At 46.2% G+C, this 23,921-nt stretch overlaps 1 protein-coding gene across 1 annotated transcript in view; it reads left to right on the forward strand.

Moving 5' to 3' along the window:
* Positions 1-1,209: 1,209 nt before the first annotated feature.
* Positions 1,210-23,921, forward strand: part of LOC106601688 (protein phosphatase 1 regulatory subunit 29) — a 136,828-nt gene continuing 114,116 nt past the window's right edge. The window contains exon 1 of the mRNA XM_045715473.1: positions 1,210-1,343. The gene's annotated coding sequence lies outside the window, so the exon portion shown is untranslated. The remainder of the gene's footprint in view (positions 1,344-23,921) is intronic.

The raw sequence follows: 23,921 nt of genomic DNA on the forward strand, positions 1-23,921 counted from the left end.
CACACACACACACACACACAGTTTGAGAGATGTACAATTTGAGTTTGAACATGTTCATACATGTGAACCAGACTGGTTCAACATCCCTCCCACTCACATCCGCACTTCTTTACCCTTGTTTATATCATATCTTCCCACAAAGCCTAAAGGAAAAGTATACTGTACATCTTCCCATATATTCATTCACTTTTTTCACACACACACACACACACACACACACACACACACACACACACACACACACACACACACACACACACACACACACACACACACACACACACACACACACACACACACACACACACACACACACACACACACACACAGCTTCCTCAGTGTTCCATGTTTTCCTGTGGGATAATCCTCTGACAGGTGTTCCTGGCCACAGCTCCATACTCCCTGTCTCACCACTGGTCTGGTCCAACACCCTGCTTCAGGAGAAGACTACACACAGACACTCATAAGGGCTTTTCTCTCTCTCCTACTCCTGTCTCCTACCCCTTTTCTTTCTATCTCTGTCTAGATTGATGGGGTGATAAGGGGTGAGGTTGGTTGGGGAGGGGAGTATTTTCAGGGGGGATATTGAGGGGTGAGGTTGGTTGGGGAGGAGGAGGGTATTGAAGGCTGAGGTTGTATACAGTATGTAACAGAGCTATTGATGGGTGAGGTAGGGTGAGGGCAACAGAGGATTACTCAGTGCACCCACCTCCTCTCCAGGTGCTAGGGGCTCTCTGCATTGCTGAGTGAGTGGAATACCAGATTTACCTGATATAACCCAGAAAACCACTCTGAGGAGTGACTAGTTTGATTGTGTCAAAGTGAGATGTGTCTAAGACATTACATTTGCAGACAAATAAGATATATTCATTGACATTAGCCTACTGTTCATTTATAGTGGGTCTAGTTGTTGTTATGTTAGTAGCATATAGCCCCAGTCAGTGGCGGACATGGACAGACAGTGACACATTCAATACAGCCTTACACACTCTTGACAGCATCTAGCTTATCTAGGCTGTAATCATTAGTCCAACAGTTGCAAACAGAGGATGATGGTCCTCCCCTTCCTCCTCTGAGGAGCCTCCACTGAGCCCAGTAGTTATGTGGTTCTGTCAAAGAGGTGCGACAGCAATAGTGCAAGAGCCCATTGCAGTTCAATCTAAGCAGGAGTGGCATTACCTCCACACAGAGGTCTCTCTCTCTCTCTGTCGCTCTCTCTATCTCGCGCGCGCTCCCATCACTCGCGCGCTGTGCAGCTGAACTACGGTGTTGGCAGAGAATTGAAAAAAACCTGCCTCTGCTTCAAGCGTTGGAAGAATATTTTGGAACGGAAATCAGAGGAGGTACTGTAATAATTTGTTTACCTTCCAAGCGAATGTGAATTATTTTGTAAATGGCACGCTCCTATAGTCGCATAGTAATGAATAGTTCAGAGGGAAACGGATCGATGGTACCGGGCGAATGCTGTTGCTTGCAGAGCAGCCACCTGCGCTAAACATAAGCTCTGCGTTGTCTGTCTATCGACGCAACAGTACGAGTAGACGACATTGTTTTGTAAGCAAAGCCTACTGCTTTCAATAGCCGATTTTGTGTTGGTGATTGTGTTGTTAGTTTTTTAAATGTTGGAATTCAGTTTGATGATGTAGGCTATAATTCGTGGAGGACGCTGTAGCCTAATGGAAACATTGCCTATTTGAGTTACAGTTGTTGGATATGTTTGTGCGGCGATACATCTATACGATACATTTATATATGTGTTCAGGCTGCTTGGGCAAAAGAATGAGAAAGACGGTGTCGGTCGATAGATCATCGGTTGGGCGCGCGGAGGGACAGATGTGAGAGGGGGATTTGGAAGGAGAGGAATCACGCGGGGATAATACTGTGACGTTCTGCATGTGATTTGTTCTCTAGACAGGTTTGTGTTCTTTCTTTCTTTCTTTCTTTCTTTCTTTCTTTCTTTCTTTCTTTCTTTCTCTTGCTTTGCACTGTGACCAGATTTGGCACTTTAACACAGCAAATCACACTGTCGTCGTCTCGGTATTTTTTTATTATTTTTTATTTCACCTTTATTTAACCAGGTAGGCAAGTTGAGAACAAGTTCTCATTTACAACTGCGACCTGGCCAAGATAAAGCAAAGCAGTTCGACACAAACAACAACACAGAGTTACACATGGAGTAAAACAAACTTACAGTCAATAATACAGTACAAAAACAAGTTTTATACAATGTGAGCAAATGAGATGAGATAAGGGAGGTAAAGGCAATAAAAAGGCCACGGTGGTGAAGTAAATACAATATAGCAATTAAAAAACGCTGGAATTGTAGATTTGCAGTAGGTGAATGTGCAAAGTAGAAATACTGGTATAGGCTATCGGACAGCATAATGCAAGGCTGACAGGCTGTCACAAGCCAGCGTGTGCACGTTGGATAATATGGATTATATGAGGAAGTATTTAAGAGTATTGGCTGAACAGCATTGGTTGTACTTCTCGAAATAATACTGAAAATGTGTCTGCGACGCGTGTGAGTGTGTAGGCTAAGGGAGGGCGAGAGAGAGAGATGGCTTGGTATCAGCAGATGTTGACGCACCACGGTGTCCCCTTCTCCACTGTCTGCCATTTGGAAGTTAAGACACCAATCACACTCCCGACCGACACTGAAAGCAATTCAGCCGCCCACACGTTTCCCTGAACGGATGGCATGAGTAGTGAGCTGAACGCAGAACCCTGATTTGTCATAATCAAAGACATACAGATGAATCATGATCACTGCACTGAGTTTTCATTAGGCTGCCTAGTTCTCATTTCTGTATATATATTCTGTTTTACAGTTATTTCTTCAAGTTAGCTTAATCGAGATGATATCGATTTTACTAGGTATATTATTAGTCTTCACTGTGAGAATATCCCATTGGGCACACAGTGGTTGAATCAACGTTCTTTCCACCATTTCAATGAAATTAGGTTGAACTAGTGTGGAATAGAAGTTGAATTGATGTCTGTGTCAAGTGGGATGTTTATGATTGAGAGTTGCATGCTGAAAAAGGCTAGTGCTGTCAGTCAGCACCATGGACAGTGCACCATGCTGATTCAGCAGGGATCATGATAGGGAAGGCTATAGCAGGTTAACACATGATGGTGCTTGTACAGTATCCGGCCCTCCAGAGTTACCTCAATTATTTCAGTTGGTGATGTTTTCAGGAGCGTCAGGTGCGGTGCCTGGATGGAACTAAACCTTGCAGCACTCCAGGCCCGGGTCAACCCAGGGTAACCCCTGCTCCAGCCCCTGATCATGACCCATCCACTCTGGTGAATGGACCATAGGCCAGAGGGCTTTGGCTTTTCATCCAGTCAGCCAGTATTGAATGTTAGGCCCATTAGCTTTTTATGACCCCAAAGTGCAGCCAGACAGGCCCCTACGACCCTGCTAACATAACCACATAGATAGAGTCCCTACGACCCTGCTAACATAACCACATAGATAGAGTCCCCTACGACCCTGCTAACATAACCACATAGATAGAGTCCCTACGACCCTGCTAACATAACCACATAGATAGAGCCCCTACGACCCTGCTAACCTAACCACATAGATAGAGTCCCTACGGCCCTGCTAACATAACCACATAGATAGAGCCCCTACGGCCCTGCTAACATAACAACATAGATAGAGTCCCTACGACCCTGCTAACATAACCACATAGATAGAGTCCCCTACGGCCCTGCTAACATAACCACATAGATAGAGTCTATACGGCCCTGCTAACATAACCACATAGATAGAGCCCCCAACGGCCCTGCTAACATAACCACATAGATAGAGCCCCTACGGCCCTGCTAACAGAACCACATAGATAGAGCCCCTACGGCCCTGCTAACATAACCACATAGATAGAGTCTATACGGCCCTGCTAACATAACCACATAGATAGAGTCCCTACGACCCTGCTAACATAACCACATAGATAGAGTCCCTTACGGCCCTGCTAACATAACCACATAGATAGAGCCCCTACGGCCATGCTAACATAACCACATAGATAGAGTCCCTACGACCCTGCTAACATAACCACATAGATAGAGCCCCTACGACCCTGCTAACATAACCACATAGATAGAGTCCCTACGACCCTGCTAACATAACCACATAGATAGAGTCCCTTACGTCTCTGCTAACATAACCACATAGATAGAGTCCCTACGACCCTGCTAACATAACCACATAGATAGAGTCCCTACGACCCTGCTAACATAACCACATAGATAGAGCCCCTACGACCCTGCTAACCTAACCACATAGATAGAGTCCCTACGGCCCTGCTAACATAACCACATAGATAGAGCCCCTACGGCACTGCTAACATAACCACATAGATAGAGCCCCCTACGGCCCTGCTAACATAACCACATAGATAGAGCCCCCTACGGCCCTGCTAACATAACCACATAGATAGAGCCCCCTACGGCCCTGCTAACATAACCACATAGATAGAGCCCCCTACGGCCCTGCTAACATAACCACATAGATAGAGTCCCTACGGCCCTGCTAACCTAACCACATAGATAGAGTCCCTACGGCACTGATAACATAACCACATAGATAGAGTCCCTACGACCCTGCTAACATAACCACATAGATAGAGCCCCTACGGCCCTGCTAACATAACCACATAGATAGAGCTCCCTACGGCCCTGCTAACATAACCACATAGATAGAGCCCCTACGGCCCTGCTAACATAACCACATAGATAGAGTCCCCTACGACCCTGCTAACATAACCACATAGATAGAGCCCCTACGACCCTGCTAACATAACCACATAGATAGAGTCCCCTACGACCCTGCTAACATAACCACATAGATAGAGTCCCTACGACCCTGGTAACATAACCACATAGATAGAGCCCCTACGACCCTGCTAACATAACCACATAGATAGAGTCCCCTCCGGCCCTGCTAACATAACCACATAGATAGAGTCCCCTACGGCCCTGCTAACATAACCACATAGATAGAGTCCCTACGACCCTGCTAACATAACCACATAGATAGAGCCCCTACGGCCCTGCTAACATAACCACATAGATAGAGCCCCCTACGGCCCTGCTAACATAACCACATAGATAGAGCCCCTACGGCCCTGCTAACATAACCACATAGATAGAGCCCCCTACGGCCCTGCTAACATAACCACATAGATAGAGTCCCGTACGACCCTGCTAACATAACCACATAGATAGAGTCCCGTACGACCCTGCTAACATAACCACATAGATAGAGTCCCCTACGACCCTGCTAACAGAACCACATAGATAGAGTCCCCTACGGCTCTGCTAACATAACCACATAGATAGAGCCCCCTACGGCCCTGCTAACATAACCACATAGATAGAGTCCCCTACGGCCCTGCTAACCTAACCACATAGATAGAGCCCCCTACGGCCCTGCTAACATAACCACATAGATAGAGCCCCTACGGCCCTGCTAACATAACCACATAGATAGAGCCCCCTACGGCCCTGCTAACATAACCACATAGATAGAGTCCCGTACGACCCTGCTAACATAACCACATAGATAGAGTCCCGTACGACCCTGCTAACATAACCACATAGATAGAGTCCCCTACGACCCTGCTAACAGAACCACATAGATAGAGTCCCCTACGGCTCTGCTAACATAACCACATAGATAGAGCCCCCTACGGCCCTGCTAACATAACCACATAGATAGAGTCCCCTACGGCCCTGCTAACCTAACCACATAGATAGAGCCCCTACGGCCCTGTAACGATCGTCGTCGGGTGACGAGGAAGCGGACCAAAACGCAGCTGGGAGCGAACACATGTTTATTCTTTTACACTGAAATAAACACGTACACAAAATCAAGAAAATGCCGATACGTTAGCTGCTCAAAATCAAAGAGACATCACCCCACAAACAGCGTGGGGGAAAGAGGACTTAAATGTGATCCCAATCAGAGACAACTAGCGACAGCTGTCTCTGATTGGGAATCGACAGAACCCAACATAGAGATCACCCACATAGAGCTAACACAAACATAGAAAGCAAACCAAGGAAAAATACCCAACATGACACACCCTGACCCAAAATACCCGAGTTCACCTGGTCAGGGCGTGACAGTACCCCCCCCCCAACGGTGCGTACTCCCGGCGCACCAAACTTAAGTCTATTAGGGGGGGGAACCCGGGTGGGCGCCTCACCCTCGGTGGAGGCTCTGGCCCCGGGCGTGTTCTTTCCCCCGCCTCCACCTTAGCCCTACCCCTCTGGCCCGGACTGGACCACTGTGGAGCGGCATGCTCAGGCTCCGGAGCGGAGCCGTCGACCGGAACAGGATTGGGCACCGGTGGACCGGACACGGGCCGTGCCGGACTAGGAACACGCAGCACTGGCTTGGTGTGGGCAGCAGGAACGGGCCAGGCCGGACTGGGAACACGCACCACTGACTTGGTGCTGGGAGCAGGGACGGGCCGGACAGGACTGTGGACACGCACCGTGGGCTTGGTGCGGGGAGCAGGGAGCAGGGACGGGCCGGACAGGACTGTGGACACGCACCGTGGGCTTGGTGCGGGGAACAGGAACGGGCCGGACAGGACTGTGGACACGCACCGTGGGCTTGGTGCGGGGAACAGGGATGGGCCGGACAGGACTGGGGACACGCACCACTGACCTGGTGCGGGGCGCAGGGACGGGCCGGGCCGGACTGGGAACACGCACCACTGGCTTGGTGCGGGGAGCCGGAACGGGCCGAGCCGGACTGGGGACACGCACCACTGACTTGGTGCGGGGAGCAGGGACGGGCCGGACAGGACTGTGGACACGCACCGTGGGCTTGGTGCGGGGAACAGGGATGGGCCGGACAGGACTGGGGACACGCACCACTGACCTGGTGCGGGGAGCAGGGACGGGCCGGGCCGGACTGGGAACACGCACCACTGGCTTGGTGCGGGGAGCAGGAACGGGCCGGGCCAGACTGGAGACACGCACCACTGACTTGGTGCGGGGAGCAGGGACGGGCCGGACAGGACTGGGGACATGCACCACTGACCTGGTGCGAGGAGCAGGGACGGGCCGGGCCGGGCCGGACTGGGAACACGCACCACTGGCTTGGTGCGGGGAGCAGGAACGGGCCGGGCCGGACTGGGGACACGCACCACTGACTTGGTGCGGGGGAGCAGGGACGGGCCGGGCCGGACTGGGGACACGCACCACTGGCTTGGTGCGGGGAGCAGGAACGGGCCGGGCCGGACTGGGGACACGCACCACTGACTTGGTGCGGGGAGCAGGGACGGGCCGGGCCGGACTGGGAACACGCACCACTGGCTTGGTGCGGGGAGCAGGGACGGGGCGGGCCGGACTGGGGACACGCACCACTGACTTGGTGCGGGGAGCAGGGCCGGGCCGGACTGGGAACACGCACCACTGGCTTGGTGCGGGGAGCAGGAACGGGCCGGGCCGGACTGGGGACACGCACCACTGACTTGGAGCAGGGACGGGCCGGGCCGGACTGGGGACACGCACCACTGACTTGGTGCGGGGAGCAGGGACGGGCCGGACAGGACTGTGGACACGCACCGCGGGCTTGGTGCGGGGAACAGGAACGGGCCAGACAGGACTGTGAACACGCACTGGTGAACTGAAGCGTGGAGCCGGTTTAGCCACTCGCTAACCTAACCACATAGATAGAGTCCCTACGGCCCTGCTAACATAACCACATAGATAGAGTCCCTACGGCCCTGCTAACATAACCACATAGATAGAGTCCCTACGGCCCTGCGAACATAACCACATAGATAGAGCCCCTACGGCCCTGCTAACCTAACCACATAGATAGAGCCCCTACGGCCCTGCTAACATAACCACATAGATAGAGTCCCCTACGGCCCTGCTAACAGAACCACATAGATAGAGTCCCCTACGGCCCTGCTAACATAACCACAGAGATAGAGCCCCTACGGCCCTGCTAACATAACCACATAGATTGAGTCCCTACGGCCCTGCTAACCTAACCACATAGATAGAGCCCCTACGGCCCTGCTAACAGAACCACATAGATAGAGCCCCTACGGCCCTGCTAACATAACCACATAGATAGAGCCCTACGGCACATCAGCCCTGCTAACATAAACATAGATAGAGCCCCTACGGCCCTGCTAACATAACCCCATAGATGGAGCCCCTACGGCCCTGCTAACATAACCACATAGATAGAGTCCCTACGACCCTGCTAACATAACCACATAGATAGAGCCCCCCTACGACCATGCTAACATAACCACATAGATAGAGCCCCTACGGCCCTGCTAACATAACCACATAGATAGAGTCCCTACGACCCTGCTAACATAACCACAGAGATAGAGCCCCTACGGCCCTGCTAACATAACCACATAGATTGAGTCCCTACGGCCCTGCTAACCTAACCACATAGATAGAGCCCCTACGGCCCTGCTAACATAACCACATAGATAGAGCTCCTACGGCCCTGCTAACATAACCACATAGATTGAGTCCCTACGGCCCTGCTAACCTAACCACATAGATAGAGCCCCTACGGCCCTGCTAACATAACCACATAGATAGAGTCCCCTACGGCACTGCTAACATAACCACATAGATAGAGTCCCCTACGGCACTGCTAACATAACCACATAGATAGAGTCCCCTACGGCACTGCTAACATAACCACATACAGTGCATTCGGAAAGTATTCAGACCCCTTGACTTTTTCCACATTTTGTTACATTACAGCCTTATTCTAAAATTGATTAAAAAAATTCCTCATCAGTCTACACAATATCCCACAAGGACAAAGCAAAAACAGGTTTATAGACATCTTTGCAAATTTATTACAAATAAAAAACGGAAATATAGTATTTACATAAGTATTCAGACGCTTTACGCAGTACTTTGTAGAAGCCCCATTGGCAGCAATTACAGCCTCGATTTATCTTGACGCTACCAGCTTGGCACAACTTTATTTGGGGAATTTGTCCCATTCTTCTCTGCAGATCCTCTCAAGCTCTGTCAGGTTGTATGGGGATTGTCACTGCACAGCTATTTTCTGATTTTCAGGTCTCTCCAGAGATGTTCGATCGTGTTGCTGCCACCACCATGTAGGGATGGTGCCAGGTTTCCGCCAGATGTGACGCTTGGCATTCAGGCCAAAGAGTTCAATCTTGGTTTCATCAGACCAGAGAATCTTCTTTCTCATGGTCTGAGACTCCTTAAGGTGACTTTTGGCGGGTACTATTTAATGCGGGTACTATTTAAACTCCAAGCGGGCTGTCATGTGTCTTTTACTGAGGAGTGGCTTCCTTCTGGCCACTCTAGAGTAAAAGCCTGATTGGTGGAGTGCTGCAGAGATGGTTTTGCTTCTGGAAGGCTCTCCCATCTCCACAGAGGAACTCTGGAGCTCTGTCAGAGTGACCCTCAGGTTCTTGGTCACCTCTCTGACCAAGGCCCTTCTCCACCAATTGCTCAGTTTGGCCGGGCGGCGAGCTCTAGGAAGAGCTCTAGGAAGTTTGGTGGTTCCAAACTTCTTCCATTTAAGTATGACAAGTCCTCACAAGTCCTCAACTGGCAACTTCATTAAATAGTGCCCGCAAAACACCAGTCTCAACATCAACAGTGAAGAGGCGACTCCGGGATGCTGGCCTTCTAGGCAGAGTTCCTCTGTCCAGTGTCTTATTCTTTTATTTTTATTGGCTTTTTCTTTGCAACTCTGCCCAGAAGGCCAGAATCCCGGAGTTGCCTCTTCACTGTTGACGTTGAGACTGGTGTTTTGCGGGTACTATTTAATGAAGCTGCAAGTTGAGGACTTGTGAGGCGTCTGTTTCTCAAACTAGACACTCTAATGTACTTGTCCTCTTGCTCAGTTATGCACTGGGGCCTCCCACTCCTCTTTCTATTCTGGTTAGAGCCAGTTAGCCTCTTGAGGATACCGTAGGATAGGGGGCGCCACAGCGCATTTTGAAAAAAAATCGTTCCCATTTTCAACGGCCTACTAATCAAACTCAGAAGCTAGGGCATGCATATACTTATTATATATGGATAGAAAACACTCTAAAGTTTCTAAAACTGTTTGAATGGTGTCTGTGAGTATAACAGAACTCAAATGGCAGTCAAAACCCCGAGACCGATTGAAACAGGAAGTGGAATTCTGAATTGTGGACTCGACTTCTCATCTTTCCCTATGAATAACACCGTTAACCATGGTTCAGTGAGCACTTCCTATTGCTTCCACTAGATGTCGCCAGTCTTTTCACAGTGGTTTGAGCCTTATAGAGTCAAAACTCAGTGAATGAGACGAGTTGGAAATTGGTCACAGGGGATGGGCCATCACCATTATGACGCCGGCGGCCATGTCTGCCCCCACCTTTGGAAACGGTTTTAAAGGCCATGAAATCATCCCCCTCGAATCTTATTGGCTCTCTTGGTGTTACAGGCCCTGAAGATTAATGTTTTACAACGTTTGACATGTTTGAACGAACCTACATGCGGGAGGATCGCATTTTATCCGGAACTTCAGCCCTGCGCTTGGAGAGAGCCATAGGACGCGCTACCAACAACAGGCTAATGGAACGTGAAGTATGGACTTTTTGACCGAAAATACATCTGTTGTGGACCTGGGATGCTTTCTGATGAAGACAACTAAAGGTAGGCGATTATTGACAATATTATACAAGATGAGATGTGACATGCGATTGTTTCCAAGATGGCGCCGAGCTCTGTATATTAGCTCATTTTCTGAGTATCGCATCTCCTTTTATCGCAAAGTGTGATTACACAGTAAAGTTAATTTAAAATCTGGTATGACAGGTGTTCTCAAGAGATATTCATCTATAAATGTTAGATTGACAATATACATTTAAAAAATCGTTATAGCATAGTAATTTAGGGAAATGTAGCATTGTTTACCGGGACGCATTTGAGGGGAAATTATTTAGTCAACCTCAGACAGAGATGTAAAATGCTGTTTTTATATATAAATATGACCTTTATTGAACAAAAGAATGCATGCATTGTATAACATGATGTCCTAGGGGTGCCATCTGATGAAGTTTGTAAAAGGTTAGTGCTGCATTTAGCTGTTTTTTGATTATATGTGATGCAAGTGGTTGGTCGGAAAATGGCTATGAAGCTGCTTTTTACGATGGACTCATCTAACATAATCTAATGATTTGCTTTTCCTGTAAAACCTTTTTGAAATCGGACGACGTGGGTCGATTCAGGAGAGGTGTATCTATAAAAAAAAATATATATATTAATAATTTTTTTTTTATAATTATGATTTTTTTTAATGCTAATTGGCGATATGATTTTTCGCTGGATTTTGATCCCGGTGACGGGATGAGACGCTGAAGAGGCTTTTAGCGCTGTTCTGTGAAGAGAGTAGTACACAGCGTTGTACGAGATCTTCAGTTTCTTGGCAATTTCTGACATGGAACAGCCTTAATTTCTCAGAACAAGAATAGACTGATAAGTTCCAGAAGAAAGTTCTTTGTTTCTGGCCATTTTGAGCCTGTAATCGAACCAACAAATGCTGATGCCTCAGATACTCAACTAATCTAAAGAAAGCCAGTTTTATTGCTTCTTTAATAAGAACAACAGTTTTCAGCTGTGCTAACATAATTGCAAAAGGGTTTTCTAATGATCAATTAGCCTTTTAAAATGATAAACTTAGATTAGCTAACACAACATGCCATTGGAACACAGGAGTGATGGTTGCTGATAATGGGCCTCTGTACGCCTATGTAGATATTCCATAAAAAATCATCGGTTTCCAGTGACAGTAGTCATTTACAACATTAACAACATCTACACTGTATTTCTGATCAATTTGATGTTATTTTAATGGACAAAAAATGTGCTTTTCTTTAAAAAACAAGGACATTTCTAAGTGACCCAAAACTTTTGAACGGTAGTGTAAATATACTGCTCAAAAAAATAAAGGGAACACTTAAACAACACATCCTAGATCTGAATGAAAGAAATAATCTTATTAAATACTGTTTTCTTTACATAGTTGAATGTGCTGACAACAAAATCACACAAAAATAATCAATTGAAATCCAATTTATCAACCCATGGAGGTCTGGATTTGGAGTCACACTCAAAATTAAAGTGGAAAACCACACTACAGGCTGAACAAACTTTGATGTAATGTCCTTAAAACAAGTCAAAATGAGGCTCGGTAGTGTGTGTGGCCTCCACGTGCCTGTATGACCTCCCTACAACGCCTGGGCATGCTCCTGATGAGGTGGCGGATGGTCTCCTGAGGGATCTGCTCCCAGACCTGGACTAAAGCATCCGCCAACTCCTGGACAGTCTGTGGTGTAACGTGGCGTTGGTGGATGGAGCGAGACATGATGTCCCAGATGTGCTCAATTGGATTCAGGTCTGGGGAACGGGCGGGCCAGTCCATAGCATCAATGCCTTCCTCTTGCAGGAACTGCTGACACACTCCAGCCACATGAGGTCTAGCATTGTCTTGCATTAGGAGGAACCCAGGGCCAACCGCACCAGCATATGGTCTCACAAGGGGTCTGAGGATCTCATCTTGGTACCTAATGGCAGTCAGGCTACCTCTGGCGAGCACATGGAGGGCTGTGCGGCCCCCCAAAGAAATGCCACCCCACACCATGACTGACCCACCGTCAAACCGGTCATGCTGGAGGATGTTGCAGGCAGCAGAACGTTCTCCACGGCGTCTCCAGACTCTGTCACGTCTGTCACATGTGCTCAGTGTGAACCTGCTTCATCTGTGAAGAGCACAGGGTGCCAGTGGCGAATTTGCCAATCTTGGTGTTCTCTGGCAAATGCCAAACGTCCTGCACGGTGTTGGGCTGTAAGCCCAACCCCCACCTGTGGAGGTCGGGCCCTCATACCACCCTCATGGAGTCTGTTTCTGACCGTTTGAGCAGACACATGCACATTTGTGGCCTGCTGGAGGTCATTTTGCAGGGCTCTGGCAGTGCTTCTCCTGCTCCTCCTTGCACAAAGGCGGAGGTAGCGGTCCTGCTGCTGGGTTGTTGCCCTCCTACGGCCTCCTCCACGTCTCCTGATGTACTGGCCTGTCTCCTGGTAGCGCCTCCATGCTCTGAACACTACACTGACAGACACAGCAAACCTTCTTGCCACAGCTCGCATTGATGTGCCATCCTGGATGAGCTGCACTACCTGAGCCACTTGTGTGGGTGATAGACTCCGTCTCATGCTACCACTAGAGTGAACGCACCGCCAGCATTCAAAAGTGACCAAAACATCAGCCAGGAAGCATAGGAACTGAGAAGTGGTCTGTGGTCCCCACCTGCAGAACCACTCCTTTATTGGGGGTGTCTTGCTAATTGCCTATAATTTCCACCTGTTGTCTATTCCATTTTCACAACAGCATGTGAAATTTATTGTCAATCAGTGTTGCTTCCTAAGTGGACAGTTTGATTTCACAGAAGTGTGATTGACTTGGAGTTACATTGTGTTGTTTAAGTGTTCCCTTTATTTTTTTGAGCAGTGTATATAACGACAGAATTGCTTGATGATAGGTGCCAGTTGTTTACTGTCAAGCCAGACAACATATTATAGCAACTTTGGTTTTAGAAGTGGGGGATACATAATATTTATTTTATGTGTCCCGGAGGCGTCCGCATGGTCCTAAAGCACACCGTTGCCTCGTTTTGTATCACATTCCAATGATAAAACTGGGAAGGACAAAAATGCAATTTCATAATGTGGGGGGGACATGTCCCCCCGTCCCCAGTGAAAGTTGTGTCCCTGTATTATAGATATATTTCAGAGGTGGAATGTAAATATTTCATTGAAATATCAAGGCCCTGAGAGCAATTAGGAAAAATATTTTTTGACATTTCTATTACGAACAATGACAGTAAGGGTAATACAAATTAGACAGCAGTGTGATGTGACATGACAATAATTACTTACAGGTGTTACTGGTGTTGTCCAGAAATGCTACCCATGCACCGTGAGGTGATTCAAAGTGTGTGTGTTGTGTTTGTGTGTGTGTGAATTCATTCCCGTCCTACACACACTGAGTAGTGATTGCGTGTGCCGGTGACATTCCCAGTCTGTTGCAGTAATTGAGGTCTGATTGAGTAATAAGTGGTGTGTGTGTTTATTTGTGTGTGATTGTGTGCATGTGTACACCATGCATGCATCTGTGTGATCTGTGTGAGTGTGTGTGTGTGTGTGTGTGTGTGTGTGTGTGTGTGTGTGTGTGTGTGTGTGTGTGTGTGTGTGTGTGTGTGTGTGTGTGTGTGTGTGTGTGTGTGTGTGTGCATGTGTGCACCGATGCATGCATCTGTGTGTGTGTGTGTGTGAGTGAGTGAGTGAGTGAGTGAGTGAGTGAGTGAGTGAGTGAGTGAGTGAGTGAGTGAGTGAGTGAGTGAGTGAGTGAGTGAGTGAGTGAGTGAGTGAGTGAGTGAGTGAGTGAGTGTGTGTTACTGTAGGTTAGGAGGTCTGATTGAGTTGCTAGTGGTCTGGTGATTGAGGTTGGCAGTGGGAGGTGTGACAGACAGCCTGTGTGCGGAGCCACTATCTGTGTCCGTGTGAATGTGTGTGTGTGTGTGTGTGCACCAGTCTTGTCATCGGTGAGCCACGGTGCTTATACTGGTATGCTGGCAGAGACTATGAAGTGGTGTTTGTTGTGAGAGAGTGTGTGGGTTGTTGACAGGAAGGTGTTAAGGTTGCCTAAGGTAGCAGACTGGTGACAACACTCCGACCCTGTCCAAGTCTGGCGCAAAGACTTGTATGTGTGTTTCTGTGTGTAGGTATGTTTGATTGTGTGTGTGTGTGTGTGTGTGTGTGTGTGTGTGTGTGTGTGTGTGTGTGTGTGTGTGTGTGTGTCCATCCATGTCTGAGGATGTCAAGAGATGACGTGCAATCCGGCCACTAGGGGCAACAGTGAGAGCTGTTACCTTCAAGTAGGCTTTGGTTTTGCTACGGTGTTGTGGCCGTAAGCATCTGCCTCTGGTTCCAATGCTTGCATGTTCAAATCCAGCAATAGAAAGTTGTTTTTGATATTTTTGTTTTAAGTCTATCCCAAACCTTAATCCTTACCTTAACCATTTGGAGTTAATGCCTAACCTTAAGAATTCAGAGTTAATGCCTAAACGTAACCTTGGAACAATACAGAGAAGTAACCAAACTTTTCGAAATTTGACGTTTGGAACAACTTAGAAATTTGACATTTGAGAAATATGGATGAACGTCTAATTCTGACGTGAAACTGTGAGAGCTTGTTGGTGTCGAGAGGGGGCACCATCTGGCATCCTCTCTGCTCCATGCCAGCTACCCCCTCCTCCACTCCTCCTCCTCCAATGAGGAGAGGGAGATAGAGAGGGAGGGGAGGGTAGAGAGGGAGATATGGAGAGAAGAGAGGGTAGAGAGTGAGGAGAGAGGCAGGGTAGGGTAGAGAGTGAGGAGAAAGGGAGACAGGAGCGATGAAGGGGAGGGTAGACGTAGACCATACTGTATTTGTGAGGTTGGGTAGATGGATAGAACAATGGAGAGGGAGAGTTAGTGGTATTTCTAGAAATCTATTTCCCTCTGCCATTTTTGTAGCGCCTCTGTCACATTTCCCACTGACTGTCCCGTACACAGTGCACAAAACACACTCAAACAAACACATAAGACTATGCAAACATAAATCTACCGACACACCCACCCAATGCATGCATGCACGCACGTACACACACACACATACACACAAGCAGAGGGGATTTTGGAATAATGCCTTGGGTTTTTTGTACTGCCCCAGTTTCGTTTGGCAACTGTGCTGCACACTCATCTCTCTCTCTCTCTCTCTCTCTCTCTCTCTCTCTCTCTCTCTCTCTCTCTCTCTCTCTCTCTCTCTCTGTGAGACACAGATGCACACACACATATTGGTATCTGTGCCAAGATGTGGGCATAAATATTTTAGCCCTGTCACCCACAGCAGCTGGGATTGCACTGTAGACATAATCTCTGTGTTTCTGCATTTGTACTGTGTGTGTGTGTGTGTGTATACTGTAGCTACTGTAGCTACAGTAGCTACCAGTCCCTCAGGGTGGAGGAGTTTAGCTCCTTCATTCTATCTAAGCAGACTGGAAATGTCCAACTGTAGTTGTAATAAGACAGAATGACTCTTCTCCCCTCAGTGGGTTTGTATGCGTGTCTGTAGGTGTGTTCATACGTGTCTGTATGTGTGTGTTTGCGGTTTGCATTTGTGGTGTATGTGTGTTTGTGCAGGTGTGCGTATCTGTCAGTATGCATGTGTGGTGTGTGTGTGTTTTCCTTTAATATATTGTAATTCAGAGTGCTTTCTAATGACGTGTAGGGACTGTAGTGGTTCTGTTTTGATGTGAATTTCCCCTTGCATATTCATGGGCTTCTAACTCTCTAAATGTGAGATGTTGACTAAACTTTGACGAGTACAGCAGTAACCAATATGTCCTAATTTCATAGATTTGAGTACCGCAATATCCGGACTATTGAGCGCACCTGAATATAAGCCGCACCCACTGAATTTAAAAAATATATATTATTTTGAACATTTGAACATAAATAAGCCACACATGTCTATAAGCAGTAAGCACATGTCTATAAGCATGTCTATAAGGTGCCTACCGGTACATTGAAACAAATGAACTTTACACAGGCTTTAACGAAACACGGCTTGTAACAAAAATAAATAGGCTTTAACGAAATACGGCTTGTAACAAAAATAAATAGGCTTTAACAAAACACGGCTTGTAACAAAAATAAATAGGCTTTAACGAAACACGGCTGAAACACGGCTTGTAACAAAAAATAAAAAATTTGCAGTAACAGTAGCCTACCAAGAAAGTCATTGGTCACTATCTTCCTCCTCCTGTGCACTGAAACCACTGAAGTCATCTCTTTTCAAAAAAAATTGAAAGCGGGAAAAATCCATATATTAGCCGCGTCATTGTTTAAGTCGCGAGGTTCAAAGCGTGGGAAAAAAGTTGGGGCTTATAGTCCGGAAATTACGGTAGACATTCAGCAGTTTGTTACCAAGGTATTCATTAGGCACCAAAACGGAGAAAAAACTAACTGAAACAGGGAGGTTTACCTGCACTTGACCAATCAGAAACACTTATTTTCATTTTCTGTTGCAAAATGTTTTGAAACCTTTTTCTGTTTCGTGCCACAATGAATGCAACCCTGTATGACAACAAGTTCACATCTTGACAACTATATCAAAAGAACAGACACAGAGAAAGGCTTGGATGACAATACACATTTAGTTAGCAATATAGAACAACTGGCAACAGGGGGCAGCTAAAGGTTCCAAACACCTGTTTTGACCTAGAAAATACCATACAGATTCTCTACAAAACTTTGCCATAAAATTTAATGGGAATTGAGAGGCTGTCACATTCATTTTGATATTGTCAGTAAGTGTATCTCTTCCGCCCATTAGGGCTAATTCAGATAGAGACACACACACCGGCTAACACAATCTGTTGAGCTGCCACGCAGACAGGTCTGTTTACACAGGGTTCTGACTTCACATCACTACATCTTCATTGTTCCCAACAGGGAAAACATCTGTATACCAAGGCGCATACCCAAGTGGACCTCTAGACCCTACACCATTTGCACTTGTGGAGATCTGAGACAAATTGATTGGTATAAGCAATATGGTGACTCTTCCGCCTTGCCTATTAGAGGGCAAAGTGGAGCTATTACCAAATTGATTGCACCTGTCAAATCCTCTCAGATTTCCACAAGTGCATAGACCATAGAGTCTAGCTGTCCATTTAAGATTGGGCCAAATACTGTCAGTGGCCAAAACGCACATTAAATATCACTCTTAAACCACAGAGAAGCACTAGTCTCTGTGCTATTAGTGTCATGACTTCCACCGAAGTCGGCTCCTCTCCTTGTTCGGGCGGCATTCGGCGATCGACGTCACCGGCTTTCTAGCCATCGCCGCTCCATTTCTCATATGTCCATTTGTTTTGTCTTGTTCCATTACACACCTGGTTGTCATTCCATAATCACACTGCATGTATTTAGTCCTCTGTTCCCCTCCCTGTCTTTGTGTGTAATTGTTTAGTGTTATGTGGGTATTGTCAGGCGCCATACCTTTGCTATGTTCCGTGTTTTTGGCACGTTATTGTTTTTGTGTGCTGTCATTTTTGGACCGGAATTAAAGTGTGCCAGTACTAAACTCTGCTCTCCTGCACCTGACTTCGCATCCCTTACACACCCCTAACAATTAGTGATATTTGCATCCCTTTAGGTGGCTAGCTAACAAAGAATCAGTCAGTTCTCAACAGCTAGTTTTAAGAAGTAGTCCTTCAAGGAGGAGAACCATAGAATTTGGGTCCCCGGTGCAACAAATGGTTGGGAAGCACTTAATACAGACACCTCTTTGATGATAGGCTATGTAGTGGTAACGCTCAGAGACGCTGACAGAGAGAGAGAGAGAGAGAGAGAGAGAGAGAGAGAGAGAAAGTGAAAGAAAGAATGAGAAAGAGAGGGGGAGAGTGAGAGTGAGAGCGAAAGAAAGAGAGATAAATAAAGAGAGAAAAGAGAGAGAAAGGGAGCCCCATGGGATGTTTCTTGAGTTGTAACAGCTCACCTCCTGTGTGTGGGGATTAGCTACTTGGCAGATCTATACACCCTGTGGAGAACTTTACAGTACACAATGCAACAAAAAGCCCAGCCAACCATGGGCCTTAGTCTGGCTAGCTGCTACATCAACCAGTCATCTGTTGTTTATCAGAGACCAGAGACATGAGTTCTGCTTGGCCACCTGCTTGTGTTTTCTATTTATCCTGAACAACAATCCTTCATGCAAGGTGTGCTTGTACTGTGTTTTGGCTCTGCATGGGGTCTGTGTTACTCTGTTGGTCCCAGATCTGTTTGTGCCGTCTTGCCAATGACCATGCGAGTTGGCAAGACGGCACAGACAGATCTGGGACCAGGCTATCTTTGTGTGCGTCTGAGAAGACTAGGGCTGATCCCAATTATTCGACTGGTCGATTGTTTGGTCGATAGGCTGTTGGAGGACCAAGATTTTTTTTGTCAAGCAGTAGCAAATATATACACTGCTCAAAAAAATAAAGGGAACACTTAAACAACACAATGTAACTCCAAGTCAATCACACTTCTGTGAAATCAAACTGTCCACTTAGGAAGCAACACTGATTGACAATTGAGCACATCTGGGACATCATGTCTCGCTCCATCCACCAACGCCACGTTGCACCACAGACTGTCCAGGAGTTGGCGGATGCTTTAGTCCAGGTCTGGGAGGAGATCCCTCAGGAGACCATCCGCCACCTCATCATGAGCATGCCCAGGTGTTGTAGGGAGGTCATACAGGCACGTGGAGGCCACACACACTACTGAGCCTCATTTTGACTTGTTTTAAGGACATTACATCAAAGTTGGATCAGCCTGTAGTGTGGTTTTCCACTTTAATTTTGAGTGTGACTCCAAATCCAGACCTCCATGGGTTGATAAATTGGATTTCCATTGATTATTGTTGTGTGATTTTGTTGTCAGCACATTCAACTATGTAAATAAAAAAGTATTTAATAAGATTATTTCATTCATTCAGATCTAGGATGTGTTATTTTAGTGTTCCCTTTATTTTTTTGGAGCAGTGTATATACATGGAGAAAAAAAATCAACGCAACATGTAAAGAAAAAAAGTGTTGGTCCCATGTTTCATGAGCTGAAATTAAAGATGCCAGAAATCTTCCATACGCACAAAGAGCTTATTTCTCTAAAATGTTTTGCACAAATTTGTTTACATCATTGTTAGTGAGCATTTCTGCTTTGCCAAGATAATCCATCCATCAGGCAGGTGTGGCATATCAAGAAGCTGATTAAACAGCATGCTCATTACATAGGTGTACCTTGTGCTGGGGACAATAAAAGGCCACTCTAAAATGTGCAGTTTTGTCACACAACACAATACCACAGATGTCTTTTGAGTGAGCGTGCAATTGACTTGCTGACTGCAGGAATGTCCACCAGAGCTGTTGCCAGAGAATGTAATGTTAACTTCTCTACCATAAGCCACCTTCAATGTCATTTTAGAGAATTTGGCAGTATGTCCAACCGGCTTCACAACCGCAGACCACGCGTATGGCGTCGTGTGGGCGAGAGGTTTGCTGATGTCAACGTTGTAACCAGAGTGCCCTATGGTGGTGGCACTGTTATGGTATGTGCAGGCATAAGCTATGGACAGTGAACACAATTGCATTTTATCAATGGAAATTTGAATGCACAGAGAGACCGTGACGAGATCCATTGTCATGCCATTCATCAGCCGCCATCACCTCATGTTTCAACATGATAATTCACGGCCCCATGTCGCAAGGATCTGTACACAATTCCTGGAAGCTGAAAATGTCCCAGTTCTTCCATGGCCTGCATATTCACCACACGCCACCCATTGAGCATGTTTGGGATGCTCTGGATCTACATGTACAACAGTTCCCGTCAATATCCAGCAACTTCGCATAGCCATTGAAGAGGAATGGGACAACATTTCACAGGCCACAATCAAGAGCCTGATCAACTCTATGCGAAGGAGATGTGTCACTGTGCATGAGGCAAATGGTGGTCACACCAGATACTGACTGGTTTTCTGATCCACCCCCCTAACTTTTTTTAAGGTATATGTATATCTGTATTCCCAGTCATGTGAAATCCATAGATTAGGGCCTAATGCATTTATTTCAATTGACTGATTTCCTTCTATGAACAGTAACTCAGTAAAGTCTTTGAAGTTGTTGCGTGTTGCATTAACATTTTTGTTCAGTGTATACAGTATATGTATATATATATATATGTTTTGGCACACGAGACACCGGTCTTATTCACGCCCATCTCAGGGAACTATCCATTGCGAAGGCTGAGACTAATCCATTGCGGAGGCCGTGGGGATGGCACAGTCCAAGAAGAAGGGGAATGTGGCTAAGATGCACAATGCACGTCTCTCTCCAGAATGCGCTCTCTCCTGCCAATTTGTGCACATTCATTGTTTTAAAACTTAATTGTGTGAGTTGCTTTCGTTTGATTGTTAGTGTCTATCAATTCCCCATTACATATATCACCACTAGTACATTTACTGTTCATTTCTATAATTTCTAATCTACAATGTTTGTTTGGTTACTTTAATTTCTGTTAAGGCATTCAATATATTATTTATTATTACAGTCTTTTACCGTCCTCATTGTTGGAGTGGATACGTTGTTTGCAGAGTGCACAACCTATGCTACACGTGAGAAACAGGTTTTTGTTTATTTTGTTCCATTTACAAGTTTTGTCAATTTAGTCATTGTCTTTGTTTGGAGCGCTCCTGTTGAGTGCAGGATGCGCACCCGATTACGCAGAGAAGTACGCCTATAGGCTACCTGGCCTGCAAATGTAGGCATATAAATGTGCCCATTTGGGGATCTTATAGTATTTCTGATTGGCTTAACTCACCACCACTAATGAGCTGTGGAGCTTCTCAAAGTAATGTTTTCTTCACCTCAAACAGGAAGCAAACAAAGTCTGTTTTTACATGACAATAGTTCCTCAATGTACAACGCATTCGGAAAGTATTTAGACCCCTTGACCTTTTCCACATATTGTTACGCCTTATTCTAAAATTGATTTTTTTTAAAGCGTCCTCAATCTACACACAATACCCCATAATGACAAAGGGAAAATACAAGTCAATATATTGATAAAAGTAACTTTATCAAAACTTCAGGCTACATAAGTAAGTCTACATAAAACACAGCCCTTATTTGAAATGTTTCTAAAATCCCTTATGGGAAAAATGAATGGTGGAAAAACGATTGGAACCATTTCCCTGTTTGAACACTAGGTTTTATGGGTATGTAACGGCCGTCGTCAGAATTAGACCAAGGTGCAGCAGAGGATGTGTTCATCATTAGAATTTTAATTCAAAAAACAAGAGAACACTACAAAAATGAACAAAAACGACAGCAAACAGTCCTGTTAGGAAAATACTCAAAACAGAAACAATTACCCACAAAACCCAAAGGAAAAACATGCTCCTTATGTGTGACTCCCAATCAGCAACAACGAGCTTCAGCTGTGCCTGATTGGGAGCCACACATGGCCCAAAACAAAGAAATACAAAAACATAGAGAAAGGAACATAGAACGCCCACCCAATGTAACACCCTGGCCTAACCAAAATAAAGAACAAAAAACCCCTCTCTATGGCCAGGGTGTTACAGGGTATTATGACACCTCCACTGTGGGGCTCTGTAGTTGATTTTATTAAAACACATAGGGTGTGTCTATATATGGAAAAATACCTGTCTTAAAAAGTTTAGTTTAAAAATGAAAAGATAAGCAACATTTTGGTTAATAAATAGCTCAGCACTAGTAGTTGGGTGATGTTAGGGGAGATGTGGGTGAGTAAAGGGTGAGAGGGTTCTTCTACCCTAAATTAGAGGTCCAGGTCAGATATAATGACACCCCCCAGATAGGAGAGGGGGAGATATAGAGAATATGGGTGAGGGTGGGGGAAGAGGGGTGAGGATGGAGGATTGGGGAGACATAATGATGCCTTCAGACATGCTGAATCAACTGTGACAATGACACTCGCAAGACATATGGACGTCCTCAGGGCAGTGTGTGTGTGTGCATGAACATGTACTTTTGTATTTGTGTCCTATTGCAGCCTATGTGCTATGTTTGTGTGTCTGTCTACTGCATATACCATACTGCAGGTTACCTATGTCAGTACTGTGGCACGGCTGAGTGATTCATGTGTATACAGGACGTATCAGCCCAGAGAGCTACAATCACGTCGTTTCTCTCTGGATTTCCTGCATGATTCAGTCAGCCATCCAGCAGTGTGTTCATTCTCTGTTCTCAGTATTTATCCCCCACCTAAAGCTCCATGATCAAGCAAATACCAGGAAACAAGCTGTGGGCATCAGCTAATCAATAGCAAAACAAATGGCTTCCATCTCATGAGTCAATATCGACTCGTACATATCCTCCTTAACTCTTAACACAAACTCTAAAGTTAAGTCTCTCAGACTGCAGTCATTTCATTTAAACGACCGCACACACGTGCACACACGTATATACGCACGCACAAACATACATACGCAGGCCGGGACGAGCACACACGCAGACACGCCCCCCCGATCCTCGCAACCCCCTCCCACAACCTCTCTACTCCCTGGCACCCCAAGGGTACAGTATGAATTCAATAACACTGACACTTGATCTAACGTTGGGTGCACTACAAAGGCAGCAAGGATCGTGGCGGGCCTGTTTGAAAGCCTGATTTATGTGTTAAGTGCACACTTCTTTTATCCACTATTGAAGCATTGACATCATTAGCAGAGAGTACATAGCCTTGGGAAAAAAAGGGAATGTGTGAGATGAGAAGAGAAGTTAACTGTTGGAGTTAGAAGGAGAGTTGGAGTTCTTGGAGCTTTGAACATGACACCCTCTCTTATCTATAGAGACTAGCATGCCCTAATGATCTGAAATGGCTTCCTCTCCTTGTCTCCTCACTCTCGCTGCCATTAACTTTAACTGTGACCATGTACTGGAATCATAGATTACAGTACATGGTCACACTCTATGGAAAGTTACATAGATAGCATGTAGTTATGTAACACAGGTCCTGGAGTGCCAACACAGCTCTAGATTGAAGACCCAATATTAATTTAGATCCTCCAGGAGCTTCACAGAGTTACCCACCCTGTTGTAGTTAGATCCTCCAGAGTTACCCACCCTGTGTTAGTTAGATCCTCCAGGATCTCCAGAGTTATCCACCCTGTGGTAGTTTGATCCTCCAGGACCTCCAGAGTTACCCACCCTGTTGTAGTTAGATCCTCCAGAGTTACCCACCCTGTGTTAGTTAGATCCTCCAGG

Source organism: Salmo salar, chromosome ssa03 (genome assembly GCF_905237065.1).
Source record: "Salmo salar chromosome ssa03, Ssal_v3.1, whole genome shotgun sequence".
Lineage (NCBI taxonomy): Eukaryota > Metazoa > Chordata > Actinopteri > Salmoniformes > Salmonidae > Salmo > Salmo salar.